The sequence below is a fragment of the Manis pentadactyla genome, chromosome 9 (genome assembly GCF_030020395.1).
Source record: "Manis pentadactyla isolate mManPen7 chromosome 9, mManPen7.hap1, whole genome shotgun sequence".
Classification (NCBI taxonomy): domain Eukaryota; kingdom Metazoa; phylum Chordata; class Mammalia; order Pholidota; family Manidae; genus Manis; species Manis pentadactyla.
In genome coordinates, this window is record NC_080027.1 from 104,118,706 (window position 1) to 104,146,608 (window position 27,903).

General features: G+C 51.3%; 1 protein-coding gene across 4 annotated transcripts in view; it reads right to left on the bottom strand.

The window, feature by feature from the left end:
• The window catches only part of TNR (tenascin R), a 395,087-nt gene that overhangs the window by 310,065 nt on the left and 57,119 nt on the right, over nucleotides 1-27,903 (bottom strand). The window lies entirely within an intron of this gene.

The following is a 27,903-nucleotide window of genomic DNA, read 5'->3' on the forward strand; positions in this document are numbered from 1 at the left end:
TTCCTGGTGAGTGGTTCTGAACCAGTGATCTCTCAGTAAAAAACTCCCAACCCCATTAAGTCAGCCACCTAGGAGCCCCACTCAGGTGTCAGTTTAGTCCTGAAATCAGAGCCCCTGGTTAGAGGTGCTATGTTTACTGAGCTGTTGGGCTCAGGCATATACCTGGATGGGCTTTGAGCTGACCGCTGCACCGCCTGCCTCCCTCCTGCCCCAGTTAGCCCCAGCTGCGGGTGGGAGCATCACTGGAGGCCATGTGGCTGGTCCCCAGAGTGTGACAGCTCATCAGAGCAGAGCTGTTGGGCATGTCCGCCTTATGCTGTGGCTGGCAGAGGCAAGCTGAGGACTCTGGGCGCCTGTGAGTGAAGGCTTATGTGGCTGTGGTTGTGTGTGCCTGAAGTTGAGCATGTGGTTGTGTCTTAAAGGAGGTGAATGGGGTTGCACATTGATATAACTACAAGTGAGGATACATATGTGCTGTGTGTCTCCTGTATGTTTGTGGCAGGAGGCTGTGCATACTAAGTGCATGAGCAAGACAGAGAAAGAACAGCTGAGGACCATACAGGAGGTGAGGAGGTGCAGGGAAGGAAAAAAACACAGATGGATGAGATGGAGCAGTGACGAGGAAGGGAAGACTGGTGCTCAGAAGCAGAGGGCTGGAGCGTCCTTTACCAGATGGATACCCTGAGGTCCCCACGAAGGTCCCAGGTGACCGAGGGGATGGAGAGAAGCAGAAGCCAACAGCAAAGCGCTGCCCCTGTCAGGTGCCCCAGCACCATGCAGACTGCCCCCAGGGGTCAGAGGCTGCAGCTCCAAGGCTCTCGGCCAAGGCCCCCCCACCTCAGGGTTTGGAGCCGAGGCTGCTGCCCTCACACTCCCCGCTGTCAGGTCAGCCCCTGGGCGGTGATACTCAGCTCCCGACACCCTGAATGCACCCCTCCAGGCCCGGGCTCCCCACTGCCAGGGGGCCAGGGCAGGGAGGGGTGGGGCAGCGGGGAGATGCCACTTCCCTCAGCCCTGATGCCTGGAGCCTGAGGCGCAGCAGGCATGCAGCCTGGCCAGAGTGCCTCCCCCTCCGATCATCTCTGAGTGCAGGAAGGGACGAGTGGGCTCAGAGCTGAGACACCAGCAGGGAGCACGGCCCTGTGGGCGGCTAAGTCCGTGCGTGTGCTCTGTCGGGATGCCCAGAGTGACCTGGACTGAGGGCAAGGTAAAGCCACAGCGCCGTCCCCCCACCAGGGGCATATCTGCCGGGTCTCAAGCAGAAAACACCTGGCTGGGAACAGGACCTTTGTGTGGGGAGGTTGTTGGGGGTAATAATGAAGCAGGAGCTCAGAGCAGCAGGTGGGAATATTGGGGACCCACTTTATTTCACTGGCAAGGGCTGGACCTTGAGATGGAGGAGTTCCAAGGCCCTTTTTTCCTCAGTTTCCCACTGCACAGCCAGCCCCACGGCCTCCCTCTGTGTGACAGCAGAGTGGGAATAAAGCAAATGTCTTCCTAGAGCAGGGATTTTTCTGCAAATCCCTAATTAATGAGGAGAGACTTAAAGAGACTCCAGGAGCTGCAGAGCCATGTGCTCTGGGCCCTGCCTGCAGCCACCCCCAGCCACCACCCCCACCCCGGGCCTGCCAGGCCTCTGACTTTACGTTTCTCTCTGTCTGTGTCCTCTCCCTCCACAGCTGCCTGGTCTTCCTCCCTCCTGCCTCCCCATCAGCCCTCTCTTCTGCCCCAGCATCTTTCCCATCTCTGTGCCTCTGCCCGCTGCTCTTTCTCTTACCTGTCCTCTTGCCCGTCCACCCCCTGCCAGCCTATTCCCCACCCTGCATTCCACCTGCAGCAGGGCCTTCTACACGGCAGCTCTGGCCTTGAAGGGATGCTTTCACACTTTATAAATTTAGGACCACCCAAAACCACTCTTCTGCCAAGCTCAGAGAGACATTACTGCTTCCATAATTAGCCTCAGATACCTTCCAACCCTGAAGGTGAATGTCCTGAAGAACCCGGTCTCCTGGGACCTGCCCCTCCACGTTTTAGGAGGAAGAGACCAACACCAAAGCATGGAAATGGACTCCTGTCCAAAATAAAGGTGAATCCCCCACTATTTAGAGCTTTAGAACGCGCTTAAGGACAGGTGTCTGGGGAAGGCAGAGGGCTCGCCTGGGTGGTGCATGAGAAGACACTGGGCCTCCTGCGGGTGACGATGGAGATGCGGTGCCTCCTGCATTTGGAGGGCCCTTTGACTGCATGGTATGACAGGTCCCTCTGAATCCTCAATAGCTATCTGTTGAACAGTTGATTCTTTCAACTGTTTTCCTCCTTGACCAGAGCAGCCAGCCTTCCTCTGGGCAAAAACCTGGACCCAGACGTCCTCCTGCTGGGGTGGCCACACAGGCCCTGGGGAGGGGGCTGACCTGGCAATTGCCCAACTGGGGTTAATTCACATCAGAAAGGGGCAGGGAGGAGGCAGCATGGTGTTGGAGAGGAATCTGGGGGGGCCTCCCTGCCCAGCACCCACCGCATCCTTTGCCTTCATGGATGGGGTGGAATGCCAGGGCTGGAAGGACTGAGCAGCAGGCTAGATGGGCTTAGCAGCCGGTTCAACCTTCTCTGAGACGGGAAGCTAGGAAGCGGGGGAGTGCAGGGGTAAAGGCAGAACTTCTTGTCTGTGGCAGGCTATTCTGAAGAAATCAGGGACTTCAGAATTTCTTTGCTTATCTGGAGCCTTTCTGAGTCTTCTGTTTTCTGCAATAACCAAGGCTTCCTACAATTGTGTGAACACTTTCCCAAATAAACTGTCTACTCTAATGAGCACAGGGAAAAGAGTGTCAACAGTTGGATGAGCGACCAATGAAAGATTCAGGCTAGACTCAGCCTACATCCTCTGTTTATTGCACTCAGAATATAATTTACTAAATGTGATTGGCACAAACTGCCAAAAAGCAAAGAAGCGGGAGTGTGGGTTGACAAGCAGCCTGCCCTGCAATATCAAAAAACAAGAACATATAACAGGAAGGAGAAAGCTTCCGGAGATGGCCCCAAGATAACATCCCTGAGTGAGTTTGGTGAGGAGAGGTAAATGGAACTCCAGACAGAAGCTGAAGCCCGAAAGGATAGCACTTGATGAGGGTGGCTAGAACTTCCAATGTGCCTAAGAGAGGGAATGGCATAGCTAATAATAACACTAGCAGATATATTAACTGCTGATGTTGACACTAACCAGTTCTTCTAAATGTCAGATATTGCTTTGAAATGAATAAATGTGGTGCTGTGTTTCTTCCTCACCACTCTGGCAAACGCATCCCCCTTTGGGGGTTCTGTTTAACATTAGCATGCTGCAGAAGGCTAATGGGGGCCTCTGGGGTTTCTTTGAGTTCTAATGTCCAATGGTATGGCCCAAACCCAACTCTCTGTGTGTGAGACACTGCTGCCTTCTGGGCCGGGGCCCAGGACTGCTGTGGCCAGGACTTGCTCAGATCTCGGGGCAGCGGGGGGCCGGTGAGGATGAGGGGGCTGGTCCTTTCTCCACCCTGTCTACTCACACCCTGGGGGGGCCCTCCGAGGACCGCTAGTGGGGAGCAAGGGATCCAAAGGTAGCCCTTTCCATCAGGGTGGGTGCTAAGACATTCATATTGCTTGGGAGTCACCTCGCAGCACATTTGTTCTGGGAAGCAGTAGAATGATTCTACTGATGAAAGGGAATGAAAATCTCTCACTGAATCTTTAACCCATGATTTTATTCATTTCTTCCTCAAGCATCGACTGTCTCCCCTGCCTCGTCATCTTGGGCCCTGCAGGCTCCAGGGAGCAACTCCATGGCTGCCTGACATTCTCAATCTAACATATCTGGGAAATTGGGATTTTGAGGTGCATGCTGTCAAGAATGCCATCAGGAAAGTCTGCTTCCTTGCTACTGGCAGGAAGAGGGTCTTGCTGGGCCTGAGGTTGCCCTTCACAGACTATTCAGTACTTGCCCCTTTGGAAACCTATTCTGGATGCTTTAGGGCCCTGCTTTTGAACCAAAGCTTCCCCAGCTCCAGGCTCTTTGCCACACTATTCCTTCTTCCTGAAGGGCCTTCCCATCCTGCTTCGCCATTTGAAAACCTGCGCATCCCTCAAGGCCGGGACCTTGTAACACCTCCTCCATGACATCCTCCTTCAGTCCGCAAGTCAGATCTTGTCCCTCTGTCCTCTGTGCCCCCCCAAGCCAAGACCCCCATGAGACGACACTTAGCATGGTCTGCTCTGTGTGACAGCTCATTACAGACAGCAAGGCACCCCTGAGCCTGGAAGCCCTGTGAGAGCAATGGCCGTGCTCTGCCCTCAGTCTCTGTTCCAGCCCACACCTAATGCTTTACAAACGTTTGTAGAATAGAAGTGAATAAAGCCAGGAAGTGAAACCCACCCACTGGTACGTAAATGAGTCACCTACCATTCCTTCACAGACATTTAAGTGCCTACTATGCACTGAGCACTATGCCATATACTGGAAACATACACTAAGGAGTCCTTCACTGGGGAATTTTCAGTCTTGCTTTTGAGATAAACAGTAAACAGCTAATCCCAATACAGAAGCTCCAAGGAGGCAAGCCCAACCTAACTGGGAGCTAAGGCAGAGGGGAGAGGCTCTGAGGGGAAACTGTTCAGAGCCAGTGGTGTGTGGGATGCTCCGGCACAGGAAGTTCAGGGCTGGCTTCCCTCCGGAACACCCCTGCCTGCCTGCCCCTGCACCCCGGCCTCTCCCTCCTGCCTGCCCGTACACTCTTGGTCAGGCACAGCTTTCTGGCATACTGCAAATGGATCTGGCCACCCTACCTGGTGGGTATGGAAGGACAAATTGTAGGAACTTGGGGAGAGAGCACCAGTCAGCAGAAGGTCGGCCAAGCAGACCCCACTGACCCGTCCCAGGCTACCCTGTGTGGCCAGGGGTCAGCATCACCTGAGTCGCCAGGGAGCTTGTTAGACATGCAGAATCTCAGGCTCTGCCCTGGACCTGCTGAACCCAGAAGCTGCTTTAGCAAGAGCCCTGGTGACTCATATGTTTATTATATTTATGTTTGAAAAACATTGTTCTAATCCATACCTGTCAACCAGCCTTGGTGGGAGTGGATTCAGGGTCCTCTGGCATAGGAATGGGGGCTGGGGCATTGCTTGGGTACCATCTACTGAAGAAGTTTGTACAAGTGAAATGAACATCTAAAGCACCTCTTCAGAGAAAAGAAGTAACACTGAGAGGCACGTGGGAGGAAGAGGGGGCCCCCACCCTTTGCTGGACCTCAGTTTGAAATGCAGGTGACTTTCAGGTTAGTCTGAGCTGGGATATCCCATCAGCCTGTCTGCTTCCTGCTAACCTCTGCACCCCTGCGCCACACCATGTGGCATCCCCATAGCCAGTCATGTGCTTTACCTGACCACAGCCCTCCTGATACTTGCCTACTGGGTACTAGGATGCCATCAAGCCTGGCAGAGTGACTTAGCTGCCCAGGGACTGGGCAAAGGGCATAAGCCAGGCCCAGGTGCTGCCACATGGCCCCGCAGTTGGGGCCCACCCTGGACACAGCTGTTATAAGCATAGTTATTGCATTTGTTGAACATCACCACAACTGGCACTGTGCTAATTTACACTCATCTTTTCCAGTGATCTCAACAGCTGTACAAAAAAAGGGAGTATTACCTCCTTTTAACAGTGAATCCCTAAGGCGGAAAGAAGCAGGTGACTTACACAAGTTCACACAGATGGCAAGAGACAGGGTGGAAGTTGGAACCCAGCTCTGTTTACACCAACACCTGCATTCCTTCCAGTGCCCTTGGCTCCCCGACCCAGTGTGCATCCTTCCTGAGACCACAGATCCATGTGCTCAGTCCCACAGTGCTGGCATCTACGACAGAGGTGGCTCCCAGGGCCCAGCGGACCCTGTGCCAGGAGCCCGCCCCTCCTGGCAGCTTGCCTACAGCTCCCATGGCCCTCCTCCTCAGGTGCCAGTGCATCAGCTCCTACCTCAGTTTCCCCACATTTTCCTGACAGCAGAAAGTGGTAATTAACTACCTCACTAGGGGCTATGAGTGCTAGATGGTGACAGTAAAGCCATTGAAAGATGAAATGCAGTGACCATTATAATTATTGCTTTAGCTGGTACTCCCCACTGCCTGTAATAGACAGTAGGAAACATTCTCTGCGAAGGTCTATGGCCAAGTACAGTAAATGGCATGTGGTGTGGTTGCTGAATGAAGACCCAAAGCTTGTCTGATCACACCTGTAGTTGCGCTCTGAATCCACACTCTGTCACCCGCATGAAACAGGGCAGCTGCACAGTGCTCAACACTGTGGGGTGACTTTGTGCCCCCTTTCTTCCCCCCTCAGAGCATACTGCACCTCAGTTCAAGGATAAAACAGTCATTCTTCTAAGTAAAACTGTAGGTGCTCCCATCACAGGGCATGTAGGTACCCAGTTGGGTTTTTTTCTAGTAGAAACCCAAGTTAGGTTTTGGAAAAAAGTGTTCTCCATGAGTGTTGACTTTACCCTCCGCCACCTGGCTGGGGTTTCCAGAGAGCACAACCTTGAAGGTAGAGGAAACCTCTCAGATCTCTGATGTGAAGTCAGGCTGGCCACGGGGAGGGGGCTTTACACAGTGGGGCAAGGAGAGAGGAGGATGGGCTGGCCCCCGAAGGATGCAGCAATCTGAGCTACGGGCTTTATGCACTCAGAAGAGAACGCCCACCTCAGGGGCAGGGTCTCTCCCAGCACTTGGCTTCCCGCACTTGGAGGAGGGAGGTTCTCAGGGGCGGTACTGGGCCCTTGGTCCTCCTGCACAGAATGTCCTCATGTGGCTCACATCCTGCAATGCCTCCTGGTCCTTCCAGCCCAACTCACATGCCCACCTCCTCCTGTTCCCTCTCCTCTCTCCAGGGCAGAGTCAGCCAACAGTAACAGGCCACCCAGAGTTTTTGGAGTACGAGAAAATGTCTGAAGGGGCACAAGACAGAGGTCATGAAATTTATTTCACTTATCCTGTGACTTCTGACCCAGCAATATTTCCTACCTCCAGTGGCACAAGGATGGTTACTTTATCCCCTGAGGTCCGTCAAAGACCATTTGGGGATTTCAGTAACATTGGGATCTAGCCACTCAGGGTCTGAGAGTCTCAAATCCAGTACATGAAGCCTGGTGTAAGAAATGTGGTGAACTCCTGGCTCTGCCACCTCTTGTAGAAGGGAGTAAAAAGAGAGGGGAGCGGGGGTTACGTCTGAACAACCAGGGGGAAAAGGAAGTCGTTTTAGCCTGGTTTGGCATTTGTGAACTCAGAGATCTGGTAAGTAAATACGTTTTCAATCTTGTAATGACTTACTTCATTTACATATCCAGCTACCATTTATTGAGCACCTACCATGTGTGGATACAGTGCTCCCCACAGGAATAAAAAGCCAAATACAGCAGTGTGCTAAGTGATCACTGAGCATGCCCAGGGTGCTGGGGGAAGCCAGGGAAACAGCCACATAACCTCTGAGCCAGGAAAGCCTTCCTGGAAGACATGACAGCTGATTTGGATTTTGAAGGACAAAGTTAGGACAGAGCATGATGCATCCAGGAAAGGGCAGTGGTTTCAGAGGAACAGAGGAAGATGTAGATGGGAGGGCGTGGGGTGGATCTAAGGAGATGCGGTGGGGGCAAACTATCAAAGGCTTTTACCCTAAGCAGAGGATCCTCATGCTCTTTTAATAGGGATCCAGGGCAATCTGAACATGGACAAGCATAGAATCAGGTTTACAGGGTGGAAACCTGCTTTATAGGTGGCAAAGTCACCCTGAGAGCACTCCAGGGGCCGGGTCAGGAGAATGAGGTAAAAGCTATACAAATACCTCCAGCGGAGAATGATGACGGCTGCACTCAGGCTATGACCTGGATGCAGAGACGGGAAGGGCAAGATGACAGCACATGGCCTTTGAATATCTGGGGGTGTCTAGAAAGAGAATGGCCAAAGTTTCTAGCCTGCGTGAGCCCACTCACTAATAGAAGAAACAGGGTAAGGGGCACAGGTTTGAGGAAAAGATGGTGGGCAGTTTGGGGCACGCTGAGTATGTGTTTGAGGACTCTGTGGCCATCCAGGGGGAGGTGCCCACTGTGCTGTCCTGGCCCCCACTCCCCACTCCCAGCTCTGAAGAGCCCCAAGAAGCAGGAGCAGAGCCCCACCCAGGAGCCGACACTGCCCAACCAGGCAGATTTGCTGTGTGGTGGGAAAGCTGGCCACACTGAGAGGCACTGACCATCCCCGGGTGAGGGGTAGGTAGGACCACCCTGACTCCAGGGCTGGCAGAGGCTGTCTGGTACCCCCAGCATGCCCACCACCTCGCCAGGACTCCCGAACAAGTATGGAGAGGTCCTCACTCAGCATCGCAGCAATGGCAGGTGGCCAGGAATGAAGGTTGCTAGATAAAAGGATACACATTTAAATGTAAATCTCAGATAAACAATTTTTCAAGTATAACTATATCTCAAACATTGTGTGAGAGATCTTTACACTACAAAAATTGCTCACTGTTTACCTGAACTTCAGATTTGTATTTTTAGCTGCTTCATCTGGCACCCCTAAATGGGGGTGAAGTGGGATCCGCCTCCACTCCTGACCCCACTGGGCCCAGAAGTAGCACTTCTGTTAGAGCAGCCTAAGAACTCAGGACGGCTCGGCCAGATTTGTGGGCCCCACTGTGTGCTCTCCGTGTTCAAAGAAGCTGGAGAGCTGTCCCGTTGTGTGGCAGGGGATGCTGATCTTCCCCCAGAGGGCATCGCACAGCGGCCAACCCTGCACAGCAGATGGCTTTTACTAGACCCTCAGTAAATATTTGAATAAAAAGATGGATGGAAAGATTCAGACTCCTGCTCCACAAACAGAGTGACTTTCTGCAAGTTACTCAGCTCACAGCTTCAATTTCTTCATTAGTAAAATGGAGAAAATAAAACCCTCTTGCAGCCGCAGCGTGAAGACCTAGTGAAATAACTCTGGTAAAGTGTTCTGTGCAGCCGCTCAACAGATGCACGGTGCCGGCCGCGCCCACCTAGCCTGCTGTCGCCCTTCCACAGCCCCACCTACCTGCGGACAACAGGGATGGGAAGGAGATTCCCACTGGGCTGAATCCTTTCTCAGCAGCCACCTTGACTTTGGCCTCTGCGTGGGGACAGTCCAGGGACTGGTGCTGCTGTGGGAAGAGGGATGTGAGGACTCTAGTCACTTGAGTTTATTTTTTTAGTGCAGAGAGTAGAAGGTGAGATAATCCTAAATGTTGCTCTTCTCCCTTAATGAGGGTAAGCTGTCTTTGTCATTTAAAATCCATTGGCTGGCAGCCTGTCACTCCTGCTCCACAGGCAGTTTCTGAATGCCTTTTCGGGGAGGCCAGGCTGTGTCCAGGCCAAACCCTGTGAATGCAGAGAGGTGAATTCTAACCAGGTAAGAACATACCTGGCCATACCTGAGAACCTTCCAAACCTGTCCTTGTGCCAACAGGCTGTGGTTCCCAGCCAGCTCAAGGTTTGCAAAGTGGGTGGATTTGGGTATAAGAGGTGCATCCTGCAGGTCTGAGTCTGATCTATTATTGCCATCAAATTCCCCTTTCAGTTCTGAAATGCTGCTGCTTCTCACTAGGCTAGTCTTCACTCTTTGCCAAGTTTGAATATCTCATGCTTTTGCCTCAGCTTAGAAACCACCCTGCCACAGCCCTGTCGCAGGCCTCCCATCTCCTGAGCCCCAGTGCAGGCTGTGAAGGTGTCCGCTGACCTCTGGAACCACACAGCCCTCACCTGTCTCTGCATTCCCAAAACACGCATGCCTGCATCAGTTACTGGAGCCCTGAATCGAAATCCGCCATGTGTGCTACTTCACTATGTCCTCTGAATGTCTTGTCTGCTCAATTGGACTGCAAGCTCTTGGTGGGGAAGGCAGAACGTGACATTTCTTTCCTGTCCTCCTCAACCCTGAGCTCACCTGGCCCAGGAGCAAGTGCTCGATGGATGATGGTGAAAGAACTGAAGGGCTAGTGCTGAGGACGTTCATTTGTCCAGAGAACTAGTGTGGCTCCAAGCCTTGTAGAGAGACTGTTACACAGAAAGGGGTCCTGCCCCTGAAGGATTCCTCAGCTAAAAGAGACAAGGTGATTGTGATAGACAACGTGCAAGCATTCGAAAGAATGAGTAGGTGCTGGATCAGTAGTTAGATGTTTGCCTTAGGTGGAAGCAAAGAGACAAGCATATTTGAGGCTATGGAAGCATAAAAAAGAGAGTCTTCATGTGAACTCATTCATTTAGTCAGTCAATACATTTTTCTTCCCGCCCCCAACAAATGCTTGTAAGTGCCTCCTATGAAGTTGAGCTCTGTGCTCCGTGCCAGGGGTGCACAGACAAATGAGTCATGCTTTGTGCACACAGGACCTCACAGGTGAGTGAGCAAACACTTCCTTTGGGCCAGAGAAATTCAGACAGGCTTCTTAGGAGGTCAGATCCTTAAGATCTGCTGGCATGAGAAGGTAGAAGTAGAAAGAATTGGGAGTGAGAAAGACTTTTTTGAAGACATTTTTGGCATGCTAATCATAAGAAGCCGCAATAATTACATAGTCATTACTGATTAATACAGCCCCAAAGATGCACTTGAAGAACAAGACACTCAGAAAACATACCAGAGACTTGCAGTGGCAAAGCTCGAGGTATGGGCAAGTGTGGCAGGTGCTGAGGGCATGATTTCCTGTGGCCACACGCTGACCCACCAGTGTCCAGACTTCCCTTTCCCTGGTCCCAGCCCTGTGGATAATAAGGCTGTGAGCCTCCTCTCTTCTCCAGCTGGTGCCAAGAGGAAGAGGAAAGATGGTGCGGTGTTCAGGGAACAGGGAAAACTAACTGGCTATCCGTTCAGCTGTCAAGCAGCAAGGAGACCTGCATGACCAGCCTGGCCGGGGGAGGAGGTGCAGAGGGAGGGCTCACACCCAGAAAAAGGCTAAAGGAAAAGAAGAAAGGGCTGAGGAACTGCAGAAGAAAGTCTGGGGATCTGGCGATGAATGCTCGTTTTCTTTTCCTTTTACAGGGCAAGTCTCTTTCAAGTGGAGTAGAAAGACAGTTCTGAATGGCAACTCTGGCCTGAAACTGGACCCCTGGAAACCATAGCCCAACTCCACCAAATCCCATTCTTTATACTTGAGCCAAAAAGCTTCCCACCAGGCTTAAGCCATCAGTCTTGCTCCCTCCCATCCTAGCACACCCCAACCCCTGTATGTTTGCCCGTGCATCACATACACACACACCCCCGCTGGCCTTATTCCATTGCTCTGTGTGGTGCAGTAGGTGAAGCGACCAACCACCCCTTTTGAGACCATCCTAGGCAGTCTGGGGTCTGAGTACCCCACAAGTTAGAGATGTTCAGACCACAGTGTCCTTGCACCAGACGAGGTGGCCTGCCTGAGCAGCGCCTCAGGCAGCTGTCCCTGCCTCCTGAGCTCACCTGCCCCCCTGATCTCCTGGGCCCTGTTTCTCTTCCTCATCCCCTAGTAGACAGGGGAGCACCAGGCCCCCCTGCATCAATCTGCTGGGCCTCAAAGAACCTGTCCCACCATGATGGATTTTTTAATTGGATTGTGACAAACATTTAATACCTAATAGAGCTCTTACCAGTGCACTTAATTAAGAATGTGACTAATCTAATTCAGTGGGAGCTCAGAAAGAGAGAAAAAAGGGAAAGCTGGAAGGCGGATGGGATTTGGGGAGGTCGGTGGTTGGACTTGCGGGTGGATGGGATTATGGAGCTTGTTTTTTGCTTCAGGGCCAGGGGAGTCCAGACGCAGAACACAAGGAGGTTGCGTCCAGTTTGCAAGAGAGAAGCAAGAGGGTCGGCAAGTTGCAGATCAGTCAGGCGGACAAGGACCTCTCTGCTCAGCCTCTTGCTTGGTCCCACTGTGCCCATCGGCTTGTCGCTGTGGCTTGTTAGCAATGCCTGAGCGAGCGGGCTTTGTGGATCCTCCAGTGCTGTGTAGATAGCTGCTGAGTGACACAAACCTCCCTGCTGAACCTGTATCACAGAGGGTAGCATAGCTTGGCACTGCCAACCCAGAGCTGGTCTCCATTCGGGGACCCCGGAGTCATGCGCAAATACTGTATTCATAACCCCCTTCAACCACAGCGGTGCACTTGCACATGAGTGTATCATGGGAATATGCAGTGCATATGTGCTCTGATGGCATGCTCCTGCACAAGCATGCCCATATCGCCGTGGGTCTACACAGCAGAAATGCACTCACATGCACATAACATGCACACACAGATGAAGTCACCACCACTGATCTGCAAATACAGCACATTCTCCGACACCCAGGGGAGCATGACAGGCACATGGGCACCTTCCTGTCTGCAGCAGACGCTCGTCTCTTGTGGGGCCTTGTTGCTATCTGAGCAGGGACAGCACATCGTCCTCCTGAGGTCTAAGTGCCCACTTCTCTGATAGGATGGGGGCTGCCGTAGCTGTTAAAGCATCTGTCACTTTCGTTCTGGGAAGTGGCCCCTGCACAGAGAGGAGTCTGTGGAGGCCCCTGGGCTGGGTTCTTGGGTGAGAGGTGTCAACACTGGGGATGAAAGGTGCCCTGGAAACACTGGATGCTGTTGCCATTGCACCCCTGTGGATGGGGAAGGAGGGCTCAGCGTCAGGTTAGCTTTCCCAGGCGGTGCTGGGGGTGAGGGATATCAATCCCTGGTGTGCACGGTGCATACTAACTGCTGGGAAAGAACTATTTTGAGTTTCTCTTTGGAGCACATTCAGGTCCTGCACTGAGCTTTACAAAGGTGGGGCTTTCATATTCTGATCGTTAATGGCAGGTGATGAGGTGAGGGCAACAAAGCTGTGATTTAGTAGTTCGGAGGTCCTTGATAGCTCACCAGGGCTCGGTTCAGCCATCATTTCTCTGCTCTTAGCCCTGCAGCAGACCTGTGAGGTGAGTGGGACAGTCTGAGCTACCTTTTGTCTCAGGAGGCAAAGCCCAGCCTCTTGAACTTCAGCTCCAGCTCCCAGAGGGCATCACGCAGACCTCACCTGTCCACACTGAGCTCTGGTGGTCCAGGCCTCATGGCAGTTAACTGACCACTGAGCAGAAGCTGGGCTGCTTGGTGAGCAGCTGGACCCACAAGCAGGTGCACCATGCTCACCTGCTATGTGCGGGGAGGGTGGAGGGCAGCTGGCCGGGTCATTCTCTTGGGGATAGAAACAAAGGACATGTGTCCTACCAGGACTTGAGAGAGATTCATGATGAGCATCATAGATTGACAGACCAGAGGCATGTCAGCAGCTCAACAAAAGCCTAAAAGCAACCAAGTGGAAGGATCTTTCTCTCCCTCCCTTCGTCACTGTATAACCCCAGTATATATTAATCAGCCCTTACATTTGCATGGGCATTCCCCGTTCTTAGGAGTGCTCACATATATAGAACTGCAAAATACTCATGTCAGAAGGAAACTTGGGACTTCCCTGCACATGGAGGTGGTTAGAGGTAGAGCCCCAAGGGGGACCCAGAGCTCCTGGGTCTCAAACAAACACTAGCTCCTCTACCTGTGACCTCACTTAACCCCCCATAGCACTGGGAGGAGGTACTACTGCACTCATTTTACAGGTGAGGAGACTGCGGCTCTGCAGGTGAGTGACCAGTTAACGCTCAAGGCCAGGCAGGTAATAAGGAGCAGAGACAGGCCTGGGGGCAGGAATGTGGATTCCCAGAGGTGTGTGTTCTCACTCCCCGCTTTGTGTTGTTTTCATTGGTTAAGAGTGGTGGTGGGGAGCCCCAGGGAGAAGGACTGAAACGTGGGCAGGAATGTAGCTGCCCTGATTCCTCACCCACTAGAGGGCATGCTGGGCCAGAGCGCAGAGGGAGGAGAGCGTCAGAAATGGGCCAGGGTACCCTCAACGGGGCTGTCTCCCCCTTGCCTTCTAGGCACCTGTCTGATTTCCTCCCTTGCGTCTTTGTGTTGCTGCTCCTGGGCGGTGGATGAAATGGTCCTGTTTTTAATGAGGTTTTACTCTCTAGCAGCTGCAGGAGGGGAAACTCATCCCCCTGCAGGGACGGCGTGTCAGGGCACATCACTCCCTCTCAGCTCTGGGCCACCCAGGGCCCCATCCTTCCACCACATCGCCAACCTTTCACTGCTGCAGGAACTCTGCACAGTGTTTGTCTGACAACTTCATCTGGGGAGAAAAAGCCGGTCATCAGGGAGGGGAAGACATCCCAGAGAGAGCTTAGAGGAGGCAGGGCTGAGGCACGAAGCAGAGACCCGGGGCGGAGAACAGACCCGGATTTCCTACGCGCTGCTAAAGTGACCTTAGCCGAGTCATTCAACCCTTCTGAGCGCCCTCTATTAACTGGAAATTAAAAATCTCTGCACGCCTCACTGGATTCTTGTTGGGAAGGAATAATACACAGGAAAGAGGTTTGAAAGCTGTAAAAGGCTACAGAAATGAAAGGTAAATGAAGGCATTTTTTATTAAGCTGAGTAAGGAAGATCAAGAGTGACAGAAAGAGGAGGGAAGAAGCCAGAGGGCTCGGAGTGAGCGCCAGCGGAAATGAATGCTTTCCCACAGAGAAATGCATTAGGCACCTTCAAATGTTCGTTCTTTTCTAGAAGATCATAAAGAAAAAGCTGTTCCTAATGGGCATCAATTATAAGAGTTAAGAGGTAGCTTGTGGCACCTGTGATTGGGAGCTATCACGGCGATTCCTTCCATTACGTCCCCAACCCCAACCTCGTACACAAAATCCCTTTCTTACCCTCAGCCACCCTAGAAGCAACCCCCACACCACCAACCAGGTGAGCTGGGGTGGAAATGAATAATTCTGTGCCTCCTAGAAACAGGTCATCCTGGTTGGGGAAGTGGGAGGGACGTTTTTAAACATACAAATCCCCTTGTCTCACTCTGGACCTACTGAATTAAAATCTCCCAGATGAGGCCCTGGCATCTGTATTTTTAGAATACATGCCCAGGTTATTCTTATGCATGGCCGGGTTTGGAAACCACTGTTCTGTCTGTTGCCCTCCCAGGCCCGTGGCCCAGTCCATGGGCTTGGCTGCCTTCCTGCTGCCCCTAATTCACAGAGAGGGGTCCCCTTGGCGGGACACAGCGCTGTGTGCTTCCTCACACCCCGTATTCCTCACCGATCCACGGACAGCCCTGGGAGTGGACTCCCTTGCAGCTGCAGGGCAGTGGACAGAGGGGCATCTCAAAGACAGCACCAAGGCAAAGGCAGCACTAGTGATTAAATAACCAAAACAAACTGGCCTAAACTAAGGGGGGTCTGGCAGAGACAGCAAAGCCAAGCAGGAAACCACAGGGGTTTGCACGAGAGAGCTAGAGTGGGAGGCCCTGGGGGCTGCAGCCTTGCCCTCCTGGGAAGGCAGAGGGACTGTGAGGTGCGCCAACCAGGCAAGACCATCCACAGCACCAGAGTACAGAGGGAATGAGGTGGTCAGCCAGGGCAGCTGGCTGGCTGCCCTCCCGTTTCTGGAACGTGACGAGGTTCCTCCCTTCTCCCTTTGGCTGTGTCTGTCATACTCCCAGGGAACCTCTTGGTGAGGTGGTAACTGTCTTGCTGCCAGAAGGGAGAAAAACAGGTCCCAAGAAGCAGCCTCTGACTTGCAAGGGCTCAAGAAAAGAACCTTTCTAGCTAATTCTGTATATTTTCCTATGGGTGAAGTTTACCCTGTAGGGGTCAGGGTACAATAGGGAGGGCTTTCTGCAGCCTCCCTTGGATGGCCCCAGCCTCTACCACTGGGGTCTGTGGACAAAGCTGTGGCACTATTGTTGCTGGGCTGCCCCTCTCTGAAGTTGGTTAGACATCATGTGCCTCCCCCATGCTCTGGGGCAGGCAGGATATGGGGCTGACAGCTAGGGACAGGGAGGGGCCTCCAAGCTACTAGCCAGGTGCAGGCCCTCTGGACCATCAGCCACACTTACTGAAGGCCTCCTGGGTGCTCTGTGCTGGACAAGCCACTAGAGAAGAAGAGACATCAACAGAAGACATGATCCCCATCATCAAAATACCTACTGGGTAACCCAATGGCAGTTACAAGTCTATTTTATCATGAGGAACTGACCCCAGCCATGAAAATGATGTTACAGACCTTTATCAACAAGGCACAGACAGAAGTCAAGGACTGCATGAGGGCCTACTGAGCAAAGGAAGGACTGGAGTGAGGCTGGAGGAATCAGTTTTCTTGAAAGAGGCCAGGCTGGAGTGAGCGAGTGAGTGAGTAAGGGCCTCATGCCATCACTGTCATACAGAGGAAGGCAGAGTGGAGGTGCAGAGAACCCAGGAGGGAGGAGGAAGGCCTGGATTCTGCTTCATCACAAGTCATTTCATTGCTCTGGCTTCAGGTGTTCTACTGCACAGCTGATGTGGACATGTGTGACATGAAATGCAGAGGTCTTCCACAATCATGTTTCCATGCCTGAGGGCACAAAGGAAGACAGGCTACTCTGTGCAATGTGCACCTAAACACAACGTGGCATCAGCTGTGACAGGATGTCCTAGCCAAGAACTGTGTAGCCCCCAACTGAACCCAACACCAGCCAGCTGCTCCATGCAGGGCACTCCCCAGGCCAGAATTTATAAATAAACCAAGAGAAGTCATTTTGTCCCAAGAGATTGCTATGTCTTCTTGAAATACAAAGATGTTCTATCCTGTGCCTCCGTGCCTCCTGAGTTCATTGCTGTTCTTTGGCAAGGAACAGGGGTCGGATTGAACCTGGTTCCCATCCACAGCTGAGAGTCTCAGTGAAGGCGGAGGAGGTGGGGTGGGGAGCAGAGGCACAGACAGAGACGCTCTTGGTTGTGCCCTGATGTAATAACTGGGCCCCTAAATGAACAAGAGGGGAGACAAAAGAGAAGCATGGCAGAGAGTGAGCGAGAAGGCGGGAGAATGTCGAGATGGGAATGGGGCAGTGAGAGAAAGAGATATTGACATAGACATAGAGAAGAGATGCTGGCAGAATGACAGCTGAAAAATCCACACCAAGGGGAGAGAGAGATGGGGGAAATTAGGAGGAAAAACAAAGGCAGACAGCTTATGGCAAAGCACAGGCCTATGGGAAGGCAAGAGAGATTCAAGGAGTCAGAGGGTGCACTATAGCAGAGAAGAGATGCTGCAGCAAGGAACAGCAGCCCAGGGGACTGGCACGGAGAGGACAGGAGGGATAAAGGGACAGTGTGCACTACGCGGGGCTGAGCATAAGGATAAATGCCACATGTGTCCAAAAACAAACAAGCAGCCTTGCCTGTGTTCTTGCGTAAAGAAATGACTTCATGTGGTGGGAAGAGCATGGACCTAGAGTAAGACTGTCTGGGAACCAAGCCAGCCTCAGTTTCCCCTCTGTGCAAATGGGAGTCATATTAGTCCTGCCTCACAGGGTTGTCATGGAGATTGAGGAGTTTTAGAGGTCACATGTAAGCACTTAGAACTGTGCCTGCTACAGAGGAAGACCTTTTGAGGGCTGCAGGTATGATAGGATGGTGGGTCACACAGAGAAAAGGCAGGGTGTGTGCAGGGAGAGACCAAGCCCAAGCCCACATTTTATTTACGAATTTATCACTCTGAGCCAACACATCTGTCATTGTGAGCAACGGGGCTGAGGAGAGAAGAAGAGCTCTAGCAATGGATCAGGACAGGAGACGGAGCAGGGAAGCCTGAGCCAAGAAAGGAGACGGTGTAGAAACAGGCCCCAAAGTGTCCCTCAGGAGGCTGCCCTGCAGGGGATGCCATCAGGACCCAGAAGAGACCAAGCCCTCGGAGCGAAGGGGAGTCCGGCTCTGAGGGCGATCTACACGTGCAGCAGGGAATGCAAAGGGCAAGCGCAGAGGAAGGTGGCCAAACCCCCTCTGGGGGGAATCTGCACCTTGCTCGGGTCCTTCAGAAAGCCCAGGAAGGGGAGTTAAATACGCCACCTCACACAGAGCACACTCCTCTCTCCTGCCATCTAGGGAACAAGCTGTTTCCTCCTGAAGCAATGTGAGACAAGACCTACCAATGTCCTCTGGAACTAAGGTGTCCCCTTGTGCACCCGTGGGAAAGATGACTCGGTCTAAGCTGGATGCAGGAAGGCTATCGGGGCAGAATCACAGACTCGAACAACTTTTCCTGGGAGAAGAGGCAGGGGCAGGGGCAGGGTGGGGAGTGCAGCAGGGATATAAGGAGGAAGGCGAGAAGGGACTGAAGCATGTTCTGTTGCAGCCCCCCACCCCAGCCTGAGGCTGGCTCTCATGATCTCAGTGTGGGCCGAGGGTAGGGAGGGCAGACGCTGTTCTTCACCCCTGCTCCCGGCCAGAGCCACAGCTAATGCAAGGGACCCAGCAAGCCTGAGCACAGCCCTTGCACATGGCAGGTGCTGCTGGCTCACTGGATGACATATTGTCAGCAGAATGGTTTCTGAATCAGGTGAGACCCCCAACTACCCAATGATGGTTTTAATCCTGAGAAAAAATACTGGAAAAAATACCAGTATCTTAAATCCCCAGTTTGCTAAACCTAACTCTTGTGCTAGAATTGAGCCTGGAGCAACCAATGTAAGGACATGTTGAAAAAGTTAAAATGTTTTAATTACTGCCAATGCTCATTTGTGTTTATGAATAGTATAGTCATTGCTACCACTTACTGTGAGCCTCTCAGGGCCCAGGTGCTCCACCTATAAGCCCCTAAATCCTCACAACAACCCTACGGAGTGGGGATTAGGATTCCCATGTTTTAGACAAAGACACAGGCTCAGAGAAGAGAGTGACTCTCACACTCAGGGCGGCTCCAGAGCCTCCACACAACCCGCATCTAAATCTACCTCGGGTTTTTGTAAGGAGCATGATTTCCTTTAATGAAAGATTTTACCATGAATTCAGTTTCCCTAGAAGGCAGCCCCCATCCCCCAATTCCTGCCATCTTCCACCCGTGTTGGAAGGAACACAGTGAGACTGTCCTTATGAATCAGACGTGACCCCAGGATGCTGGCAGAGAGGAATAGCCTTCTGAGAGGTGCCTACCCAGAGATGGGTCAGTTCTAATGCCTACTTCCTTCCCTTGGGGGCAGCCTAGCCTTCTGGGGGAGAGTAGATAAGGGGTGAACCAGGGATCCTTCCTCTCCAATAGGAAAGGGCAATAGGAAGGGTGCAGAAGCCCAGTGACTTTCACCCCCAGAGGTGCCCCCATTCACCATATGTGGGTGATGGAATGAAAAAGCCTCCCTTATTCATTCCATGTCTAGCTGGAACCATAGGGAAAACCCACAAAAAGTAGGACCACCATTTCTCAGTTTGCAGCAAGACTCAAAGTATTCCAAACTTCTTTTCCCAGAAACAGTGGATGAGTTTAGGGGCAAGTGGGGGTTTTTACTGACTGGGAAGGGGCCAATGGGCCTGTGACAGTCCTATTCTCTTTGTATATTTACTGGAGTGACTTTATACAGGGCTCAAAGGGTCCCAAGATAAATCAGGCTGCTGTAACAGAATACCCTAGACTGGGTGGTTTATAAACAACAGGAGTTGTTTCTCACAGTTCTGGAGTCTGGGCACTCCCAGATGAAGGCTCTGGCAGGTTTGGTGTCTGGCGAGGGCCTCCTGGTTCCTAGATTTGGCCTTCCTGCTGTGTCCTCACCTGGCGGAAGGGTGCAGGAGCTCTCCAGGGCCTCTTTTATAAGGGCTCTAATCCCATACAGAGCGGTTCTGCTCTCATAATCTTACCACCTCCCAAAGGTCCCACCTCCTAATACCATCACACTGAGTGTTAGGATTTCACATGAATTTGGGGTGGGGTGGAGGCGGGGTGGTGACCCAAGCATTCAGTCTGTTACAGAGGTCTGCTATAGGACAAACTTCCACACCCTTCTCTCCTTATTAATTGTACACGCACCGCCTCCACACACAGCTTATTTCCTTAAGAGAGTAGGGAATCTGCAGAGGTATAATCAAGAAAGATAATAAGATCTTGTCCTAGAAAAATCAGGTTAATACCAAGCTCCTCACAGTCAGTAAGTGGCAATGTGTTACCAATACTGATCAAATTTGGTGTGGATGTGACCAATGCCAGTTTCCAAGTCAGACCTGTGTTACTGGGGCAATTTTCTTCAAGGTGTGATCCTACTGCCACCATCCTCCTCCAGAAAAGACCCTGAAAACACCTAAATTTGCCATGGTGAGTTGGCAGGTGGGGTGTGCTAGTTGCCTTCTCTGTCTGCCCTTCCAACAGAAAGCAGGGGCAAGGGCATCCCTGCCACTGGACATTCACACAGAGACCTGTGCCGTTTCTGTGCCAGCACCTGTCTGACTACCTCTCACCTCAGCCCACATACCTGCAGTGGGAGGGGAGGTATGAGAGTCAGGAAGCAAAGAGGCACCACTGTGGGAGGGGAGGAAGGGGCAAGGGAAGGACAGACTCAGGAAAGTGACACCCAGTGAGCTGGGACACGTGGAGTGTGTGTGCTGGGTGGGTTGGGGGAAACCCTAGGAGATCAGCTTCCAACAGTGATAAATTTAGTGAGAGAAAATAGATTCTCACTGCCAGCCACCAAGTGTGCAGAAGCTGACAATGAAGCAGTCAGTTCTATGTTCAGGCATCTCCCATCCTGTGTAAGGCAATTGGTGAGCCCTGGGCTCCTGCACCAACAGGGGAGTGATTGCGAACCAGTCCCGAGGTGCAGAAGGAGCTACTGCACCTGGAGGTGGAGACATTAACCCTTTCTAGAGCCTGACTCCAGCATCTGTGAGACTCAGGTGCAAGCCTTCCTATGGACCCTGATGCTTGGCCAGCGCTGTCCCGGAGAAGGCCGTGGCACCTCTGTGCTGGACGTGAGTGACAGACTGTCTCAGACAGCAGAGGACAGCTGAGCAGTGGCTGTGTGAGCACACCATCCCCGTCTCTGGCAGGTAGATCAGCACAGCTCATCAAATAGGAAGCCGCTCATTCATTCTCTCAGCAAAATACATCGAGCTTCTACTGTGTCTCAGGCCCTATATTCAGTGTTAGGATTAGGACAGTGCAGACGAATGTGGATCCTTTGATATAAGCCCTGCCCTCCCAGAACTTACAGTTCAATGAGGGAGACAGAAAACTAAGTGATGAATGGATTTCAGTCATTCATCCCATAAAATGCACATGGTTCCAAATATTCAAAGGGAATCAATTAGAATGATGAAACCTAAGACGGGAACTCATAACCATTTGACGTATGAGGAAACTGAAAAACAGAGAGGTCGTGTAACATGTCCAAAGTCACACAGGTAGTGGGTGCCAAGGAAGAACTGAAACTGCCGTTCCCTTTTCCACACTGTTCCCACCTTACCACATGGCCACAAACCAAGGAGCTCCAGTAGGAATGAAGGACATTCACCATTTCTTGATGTTCCTCAAATACCAGCTCTGTCATATGCTCCATGAAACAATGTGTCCTACCATCAACTGTGTCTGCAAAATGCCGGCACTATATCTTCCCTACGGAGGTTGACAGGCTACATGATCACATCAGAGGATCTGAGGTCTGTGGGAGAGAACTCTGTTTGTCACCGTCTAACCCAATGTTTTCCAAACTGCTTTGATCATGGAAGCCCTGTGATTTATGTTACGGTCTTAATACCGCATGCTGGCATTCCTCGGAACTCTGGGAAATCCCAAATCAGTCAAAGCTTTGTGAATTTTAGACATTTGACCCTTCCTTGCTTTTTCTTTTTTTGTCAAGCAGTCCTGGTTGTCCCCTTCTAAGTTTCATTAGGTCTGATTCTTCATCCTCCTTTGGAAGACTCAGATTTCTGGATATCCTTTCCCTGAAATTCTGGGGCCCTCTATTCTCTTGCATTTTCTCCACTTTGCTCTCTCTGAGTCACTCCTGAGGACTCCTCATTTCTTTTGGTCCCTTAGTAATTGATCTTAAATTTACTTCAAGCTTGCTTTTTCCTAGGTAGTCAAGGGAAGGACTTGAAACTTCACCAGTCATGTTCTTGTGCATAAATCACAAAGCCAATAACTGACCTATGACCTTTCTCCACTATTATTTGCTTCTCCAGCTAACAGTTCATTCATCTGCTTGAACAAACTTATTGAACACTGATGTCCAGGTCACACTAAAGGCCATGTTCCAGCAATCTCTGCCTAGTTAATTTCACTGGTTAGAGAACTGTGGCAATAAGGTTAAGTTCATGAGTTTGACCTCTTTTTGGGCCCCCGAGTTTCGTTCTTCCCATGACCTTGAATCCTGTCCAATATTCCCAAATGGGTGTCCTTAGGCATGAAGGGGACAGGCTACGGGAGTGTGGCTGACTTGGTTAGACTTGTGACCTCTAATGGAAAAACACACAAAGTCCATGCCCTGAGATTAGCAGCAGTATCGTGTTAACTATGTCCAAGTTGGCTCCTGCCTGCGTCAGCCATCCACCTAGTTCTCCCAGGCCACAAGTCATCTCTGAAACCATCTCCCTCTGCAAAATCCAGAATTATTCATCAGGAAATAGCTAACAGTTGTCTTTTCTTCCTTTTTATTCAAACCTATTTTTTCCCATTAACTCTTATTTCTTTATTCCCCCAGCACTGTAGTTCCTCTGTGTTGCTCAGAGATTTCATTTGGACCTGAAGAAATGAGAGAAGTGGCCTTAAAAAATATTCCCTGTTCAGCAGTAGGATTATCAGCAATATGGTCCCTTTTGCAAGAAACTTGCTGTCACCAGATGTGCGACTGGGTCTAAATTTTGACTGCATACACACACACACACACACACACACACACACACACACACACACACACACACACACACACACACACACACACACTGTTTTTCCATAGGAAGAAACACCTTACAAGTTGTTTTTCTATCTACCTAAGTTTTCATGGAAGCCTTTGGGGAACTATTTGTATGAAACACTGCTCTTCTTCTTCTTATTGCTATTTCCCAATTCACCAGGGGCTATCTAAAATAGAAGACAAATAGTACTCTTCCCCAAAATCATTAAGAAGTGTCACAGAAAACACTATCAACACTTACACCAACCATTAATTTAAAAGACTGTATACTAACACAGAAATTTCCTAGCCAGTCCCACTTTGCAGAACTCACTCTTTCCCACTACCTCCAGGATTCTTTTCCCTGGCAGCGTGGAGAGACCTTGAGTGCTCGGCTCTGCCCATCCCTGTCTCCTCTCCTCTCCTCTCCTCTCCATATTTTCTTGTCCCTTACAGCCCCATCTGTACACTGAGTCCTTTAAGAACCTCTCTTCCCACCCTGTCTTCGTTCCAGCATTACAGTCTTGTTACAAACACTAATTTTTCCAAAAGCTCAGTCTACTTTAGTCCTGTCAACTGTACACCCACAGAAAGGAAGCATGCGATAACAGAACACAGCATTCAAAATACGGCAACATGCTCTTTCCCTTCTTTTATTTCTCCAGGCAACCTCCAGCTTATATCTTCTCCACCTCAGAACCTTTTTAGACATAGGCAGATTGCGGGTAACTCCCAAATGAACAAGAGATGCAATGTACTGAGAATCTTTGTCCCCAGGCATCTCCCATGCCCCTGGCTTGCAGTTTGGAAGACAATGGTGGGCACTGAATTCATGCTCAAGTGCCCTCTTCCTCTGCACCATGAAAACAGGAGCCACAGACAGTGAGAGGCAGATGCTCCTGTCAGCATCCCATGCTTCACTTGAGATGGAGATACAGCCCATATGGCTGAGGCCGAAGACTCTCCGGCCCTCTGCATCCTCTGCTGTCAGTCCCCTTCCTCCAGAGCATGCTCCAGTCTCCCAACAAGTCGGGCGTGCACACACCAGCCATCTCAAACACCCAGGGATTTGGGGAAAGTGTTAAGAAGGAATGTAAGCAATGCATACTAATTGCTGGTGTGACATAAGTTATAAAGCAAATTAGACGGGCCAGTGCTGAACTCTCCTCCTCCATCCAGCTTCCTTCCATAGGATGATGGAAGGACAGACGTCTCAGAGACAGGAAGCTGACTTTCAACAAGCACCTTCTGGTATTTCAGTAACAAGGCCCTGGGTGCTTTGTGGAAAGTAGCTCTTAACTCTGCTGTGCACCGGGGCCCCAGGACACTCTGGGCTGGGGCACAGAGGGGCCCCCACCTTGCGGTACAAGCCCACCCAGCTCAGGCGCTTTCCCCTGGAGCTGCAGGCTTGGAGAATGAGCACTTCAGACTCAGCCCTGCCTTTGAGAAGCGGCCTGGAGGAAGGGAGGTGGTGAGTTTTCTAACTAGGAGGCTCACTGTTCCCTTTTGTGTGGCTGCTCAGGAAATGGGGGTGTACAGCAAAGCAACTGCTGAATGAACATTAGTTGAGTAGATGAACAAATAGGAAAATGAGTAAATCTGTGCAAGACCCCAAATGACTATTTTTTGCAGCCCCAGGTTTTTTTGGTTTTGTTCACTGAGAAGAAGGAGGTGGACCAGTTAGAGGAGGAGGTCCTGCCATCAGCTGGGCCTGGGAGGCCTTGCATTTGCCACAGGCGGTGCTTAAAGCCGGCTGAGTTCACCAGGCTCCAGAGGCCCGAGCAAGGGCTGGTTGGGGAAGTCAGAGCTGGGGTGGGGACCAGCCCTTGGTTTCTGTTGTTTTTCCTGGGACTCTGCCACCCACCGGCCAGTCCCCTGAGTTACTGGCCTTCTTATCTCCCTGCCTCTTCCAAGCTACAAGGCCAAGACTGCATCCCCTGTGACAGGAGCCAGAGAGAGTTGTCCAAGTCTGCAAATTCACTCAACAGACACCAACAAGTACCTCTGGGTGTGTGGCACTGTGCTGGCCTCTGCGGAACCCAGGATGAATGAAACACAGTTGCTGACCTCAGGGGCTCCCAGGCTCGTAGGGCAGGGCAAGCAAACACGCCACAGTCCTGGGCCCCTGTAGGCCTCACACCCTGATGTCTCGGTCGCGCCACATCAGGACCTTGCCTCTGATGGTGAGTGTGAAGCCCAGAGGGGACCACGGACCTGAGATGGGTCCACAGCTTCTCAGGGACCTTCTCCTGGCTCCCACCAGGTGCCCTTAGCCCTCCCCCAGGCTGTCAGCAGCTGCCTCCTGGAGTGACCGTGGTATCTTCACTACCTCCCCTCTATCTAAAACATGCCACAAAGACCTCTTGTTTCCATGGGGACACGAGACAGCACTGCCAAATATCTTTGCCTACCTTGGTTTTCATCAATGCGAATCCAAGATGCCAAATACCTCTCAGACTGGAGGCCTGCCTGCTGCCCGGGAGAGGCACATGGGGAGCAGGGCCATTTGCATGCTTTCTTTAAAGCCTGTGATTGGTGATCGCCAGCCAGGCTGCCAGCTCCCCTGAATGCATGTCTTCCTGGGGTGATAGAGAATCAATTGGCTTGAGGTAACTTCTGGATCCTTGTTACAGTCCTGGCTTGGGTCCCACAGAGGCCCTCAAACAGACATCAATAACCCTGCTTCTCATTGCTTTTATCAGCCTTCATTCGGTCCCATTAGAATGCGCTAATATTTATGTACATTTTAACGTCATTGCCAACAGCATTATAACAGGGTGACCAGCCAGGGGGAGGGAGGGAGGGCTGCAGGCTGAGTTTTCTATTCTTTACTCTGCTTTTGTTCAGTCTAGAGGCAGAGGGCTTCTCTCCACCTACCCTTTTCTGCATTAACTAAGGCGTCAGTTTCCATTACTATCCATAATTTCAGAACTAATAAAAATCTTAGTTGGGGTTCCAGAACTGTCAAGGCATAACTGTTCTATATCCATTCATTATGTCATGTAACAGTCTCAAAATTCAGCAACATAAGTGGCATTGCTATTTAACAGATGAATAAATAAATCAAAGCTCAGAGTAGATGAGAAGTAAGGGAGGGGCGGCGGGAAACAGGTCACAGAGGAACAAATGGAGGGTTTTAGCTTATGTCTGGACCCAAACTCTATGTTCTTTTACTCAATTATACTGCCTTCTGTTTTTTAAATTCAATAAATGCAATAAATGTTTATTGACTACCTACTATGTGCCAGGTACCATTACAGGCAGAGGATAATCTTGTTCTAGTGTCTGGACATCATAAGACAATAAACAAACACATCAATAGGAAATGTTGCCCGATAATTTAGCAGAGAATAAAACAGGCTGACATAGAGTGAGTGACTGGGTGGCTGCTTTTAGGTGGAGTGACTGGGAAGTCCTCTTGAGGAGGTGACAGTCATGCTGGGTCTGAATAGCAAGTAGGAGCCTTGCCACACGCCTCTCAGGAGGCATAGCTAGGTATCCCTGGGCGGGAATAAGCTGGGTGGGTTTGGGGAAAGGTGGGGAGACCAGAGGAGCCGAAACATACATAGAGGGGGTGGGAGGTGGGAGAGGCGGTGGGAGACGCGGGCAGAGCCGGGTCCTCCTGGATTACGGGCTGGAGGAAGCCAGTGGTATTTAATTGTGGTTGTGATAGGAAGTCACTGGACTCTGATATAATTATTTAAAGTTCCCTTGGGCGTTGTGCAGAGCGGTATTGGAGTAGCACCAAAGAAAACATAGGTGGAGTTAGGAGGCTACTGTGGTGGTGGTTTAGGGAGGGGTGGAGTTGCTGAATGAAGGAGAGAAGTAGGGCTAATCGGACTGGCCGACGGACTGGTTTTGAAGTGGAAGGGAGAAGAGTCAGGAAAGTCTCCCAGGTTTGGGAACTGAGCAACTTGGAGAGTTCTGGTGTCATTTGTTGAAATGAGGAGGGTTAGGTGAGGAACTGGTTGGGAGGTTCGGGGCAGGGACTCAGGAGCTCTGTTTGGGCCGTTTTAAGCTCCAGGTCTTAATTAAGCATCCCTATCAGTAGCTGGATGTCACCTTGGAGACCGTTCAGCGATAGACAAGGAAGGGGTCCAGTTCTCTCCCTGCCGCACCCTAACATTCAGAGGTGCAGAGGAAGAAAAGGCTGGGAAGGAGAGGCAGGTGGGCAGGAGGAAAACCCGGGGGATGTGATGTTCAGGAGGCAGGAGTTTAAAGTGTTTCAAAGTGATGATGATGATGATGAAGAAAGAAGGAGGAGGACGAGGGGGAAGGGGAGAAGGAGTGGGGAGAAGAAGGAGGGAGACACTGTTACTCTCCCCATTGTACGGGTGAGACAACTGAGGCACAGAGAGGCTACTTAAAAGTGAGATGGCTGGTCTTTCTCCCCGTGTTCACTGAACACACAAAACTCAGCTCCTCCCTCTCACCCCACAAATCAGTCACGGAGCCTCAAACAGGTCCTGACTGAGTTCTCCCGAGGACCTGTCCTTTTTCAGCTCTGAACTTGGTTTATTAATCTCTTTGTCGGTTTCAATGCTCCAATCAGGGAAAACCTGCTGGCTTAGCTGACAGACGAGCAGGCTGCAGCCGTGGGGCGTGATCGGGCTTCCTCCTTCGCTGTGTTCTCCGACGCAGACCCCTCCTCTGGGCCCATCCTCTCACCAGCTGCTGAGCACGTCCCACGGAACTCGGGCCCGTCCTTCGCCACCCAAAACTAATACTCCACATCCTTTCCTGAGACCTCATCCAACTCTCAACCCCCTCCGAGGGGAGGCTTCCCTAAGGTGACTACTCATATTCATCTCTGTGGTCCCTCAGAAATTATTTCATATATAATTAATGTTCATTCCTAATTAGGTTCAATTTTGCACTTCATGTTGGCAAAGTGGTTGAGGTCCCATGACATATCTCACAGTCAAAAACGTTATTAGCAGAGGTGGAAATAACACTGAAGGGAGAGAAATGTAACCCTGGGTGTCAGGAAAGGGGCAAGGAGAGAAAAAAAAATGGTCTTAGATGTTAATTAACCTTGGGGCAGAGGCATGCAAGAGCAGGGGACGTCCAGAAGAGCCTGGACGGAGGACCAAGGGAGGGGCAGGACCTTCCAGATCCTGGCAAAGACCACAGCTCTCTCGTCCTGGCAAC